Source organism: Engraulis encrasicolus, chromosome 1 (genome assembly GCF_034702125.1).
Source record: "Engraulis encrasicolus isolate BLACKSEA-1 chromosome 1, IST_EnEncr_1.0, whole genome shotgun sequence".
NCBI lineage: Eukaryota > Metazoa > Chordata > Actinopteri > Clupeiformes > Engraulidae > Engraulis > Engraulis encrasicolus.
Genome location: NC_085857.1, coordinates 11,493,031 through 11,496,467, shown reverse-complemented (window position 1 = coordinate 11,496,467; position 3,437 = coordinate 11,493,031). Strand labels below are relative to the sequence as shown.

Below are 3,437 nucleotides of genomic sequence, written 5' to 3'. Positions count from 1 at the left end.
TCCGGAGAAACAAATGGCCAACTTGCCATGTCCCACCAAAGAACAAAACACAGTGATGGCTTTATAGCCCACAATATACATCCTCCACGCCATATGAAGACACGGGTCTGTTTCTGACAACAGATTGACTGTATGCTACATGTCAGACAAGATGTCTACACAGGAGTTTCACATGGTTTGTCCCATGCGCATCTGACTATCGGCGAAAGAGTGTAAAAATTCAGCTCTCTGAAGTCTGTGAGAGGCGCGAGGGTCGCTCCACTCCGACTCGACTATCTCCGCCCATCTGAATCCTTGCAGTGGCGGAGGGTGTCGACGAAGGGAAAGAGAAAGGCAGTGCGGATCCCTCTAGTCACTCCCAGCGCTGCCTCGGCCAACCTCTCCCGTGTGCCCGTTTGCGGACTCCTAAACGTGGTGAACTTCATTGCCTTTCCTTTTCATCGGTAAGTGCAATCCTAGTTTTATACTTTTCTGTATTTTTGGGGAGGAAGCGTGATTAGACTATTATTTGCTGAACTCGCATGTGTTTGTGTTTGTGCGTAAAACCAGCAGAAATATTTGAGTAGGCTATGGCAGCGAAATGAGAACCCGCTCATACATACTCATCGTTGCCATTGCGCCCAAACCACCATAGTGATGGAGAAGCTTGGTAGCGGAAACAGTGGGTGGAAAAAATATATTCTGCGTCAGTTCAAGCTTCTTGCCAGGGAGCCTAGTGTTCCGACTGCAGTTTATGTTTACAAAATACGGCTGTTCTCTTCGCTTGTCGCAACATTGGTTTTCCCGCTTACTTGAGAATGGCATGTTTTGAAGATCACGACCTTGTTACCAATCACAATACAACGCTAGAAATTGATATTTTGTGTTGGTGATTGCGTGCGTTTGAGCTTCGCTGCTGCGCGAGCTAACATAACGGGCACTGTGTGTGTGTAACGGTACAGTATAATTGATGGAAACAGGCGTGGTCGTGTCGGTCTGGTCGTCTCTGCTGGCAACGGTGCCGTGGTATTCAGTCAGAGGACAAATCTGCTTGTACCGCCAGTCTGCCATTTAGCACCAAACAAAATGAGGCGGCGTGGAATTGGTAGATAGGCCTAGATGCCGCTTTCGTGTGGTGCTCGAGCGACTTGGTTATGTAAATGGCGTCTAGAATGTGATATAAACTGGCAAGCGCAGCATGTTACTGTGACCTTACCTTTATGGTGGGATACCTCGTCGCTCACACGCCGTGGTGTTTACATATGCCTCGGCTAACTCAGTGCATGTGTCGTTTTGTGATAAAGTGCACAATGTTGTTCTGTTTATCTGCAAGTTACACATACGTTTAAGACCGAAGCACAAAGGCGATGGCCATTATTTACCAACAACAGAACTGGCGGAGCTTGCCACAGGTTACTGTCGTTCCACTTCAGGGTGATGCGTCGCGCGCAATGGGTTTCGAGACATTGTGCTAATAGCTATTTCCAAACAAGCCGTTGTTATAAGCAGCTATTGCGCATTTTGACACTGGGATGTGAACGCACATGGGAGAACTGTCATTGTTAGCCTACTGGCCTTGTTTATACTTGGATGTGTTGATTTTGCGCACACGTTGTGGTCGGTCTACAGATGAAAAACATTGGACTGGTGGTTGCATGAGGCATTGCTGCGCCGGAGCTGGCGCTGTTGCTGCAGCGCTGCGGCCTGTCCGAATCCACCCCGCCTGATCCTACCCGAGCATTAATCCGAAGAGCCTGCCATGCCATGTGTGTGTGTGTATGCGTGCGGGAGGGGTTAGCAATCCACGACACCACCCTTTTACCGTCCTCCTCCCCATCCGACTTCCTCACCATAACATACATACCATGCGCGCACAGCGCAACACACACACACACACACACACACACACACACACACACACACACACACACACACACACACACACACACACACACACACACACACACACACACGGGGAAGGGTTTAACGCTGCTGGGAACCCTGGGCTTTAGTAAAGCAAAACATTGGGCTGGTGATGTAACTCTGCCACGCATCTCCTGCCTCCCTCTCTCTCTCCCTCCCTCCTTCCCTCCCTCGCCTCTCGGCCGCTAGGCAACCACCATCGCCTGCTTCCCACAGAGAGTCTCTAGCTGCCTCTAGCAACAGGGAGAGTTAGTGGTTGGAGGCCTACATGTGGCCATGCTGTGGGGTTACCAGGGTTACCATTAATTAAGAGTAAGTAAGTCAACAGGAACATTGAATCATGTATACACATTTTCATTTATGTGAAACAACAGCACACGTGTCGCTACCTGTTTTGTAGTCTGTGTACCTGTGTGTAATTTAGTAAGGCTAGGCCTATGTTTTATGTATTCTAGAACACTGAACAGTATTTTGTAAGAACATGTTGTATGTACTGTGGAAGTAACGCTGAACAATTCAAAAATAGATCCTTCTGTTTTGTTGTTTTCAAATGAAACAGTTGTCAGCCCTCCACACTGGCTAGGCGACTGACCTCGGAACAGTTTCCCATGCACACAGAACAGAAGCTACTGCTATAAATCAACCACTTCAGTCGCAGTCTGTCCTGCTGGGTAACGTTAAATGTTAACTCTGATGGTGGCAACTCTCCCTTATCCTCTGTGGTGTTAGCATTGCTAGAGCCATTCTACACTACCAACCCAGTATATCTAACCAGAGCCGGACTAGGCAGTTGCCTAGGGCCCAGTCAAATCTGCCCTCAAAAGGGCCCCCCAAAAGTCAGCCCCGCCATGGAAAAGGTCAGCAAAAATAATTGAAGAGGAGACCCCTACATCTATATGTTGCCTAGGGCCCCCAAACGAGTAGAATCGTCACTGTATCTAACAAACTGAACACTCCACAGCTGTCTTTAATGGCTGATATTACTCTCTACCGTGTCAAGTGGATAGTCCCCCCCCTGCCCCCTGCCACCCCCACCCACTGCCAAAGCCTGCATGAATGGCCTTGTCATCCAGTGCCAAATCAGAGCCGTGCCTGCTAACAGTTGTGCATTGTTTGACTGTCGGGAGCGTACAATGACTGGCTGAAGAATTTCTGTCGTTCTCTCTCGCTGACACATGCACACGTACACACACACACACACACACACACACACACACACACACACACACACACACACACACACACACACACACATGCATTCTCATTCTTTCTCGCAGTCATTCTCTCTATCTCTCTCTCTCTCTCTGTGGGTTCGGCAATGCATTGGTTGCTCTCTCTCTCTCTCTTTCACTCTCTCTCTCTCTCTCTCTCTCTCTCTCTCTTTCTCTCTCTCTCTCTCTCCTCCTCTCTCTCTCTCTCTCTCTCTCTCTCTCTCTCTCTCTCTCTCTCTCTCTCTCTCCCACACACACACACACACACACACACACAAACACATACACACACACACACACACACACACACTTCTCTCGAAAGTC

The 3,437-nt window shown here is 48.8% G+C and overlaps 1 protein-coding gene across 1 annotated transcript in view; it reads left to right on the top strand.

The window, feature by feature from the left end:
* Positions 1 to 243: 243 nt before the first annotated feature.
* The window catches only part of sptbn1 (spectrin, beta, non-erythrocytic 1), a 248,404-nt gene continuing 245,210 nt past the window's right edge, over positions 244 to 3,437 (top strand). The window contains exon 1 of the mRNA XM_063197311.1: positions 244 to 443. The gene's annotated coding sequence lies outside the window, so the exon portion shown is untranslated. The remainder of the gene's footprint in view (positions 444 to 3,437) is intronic.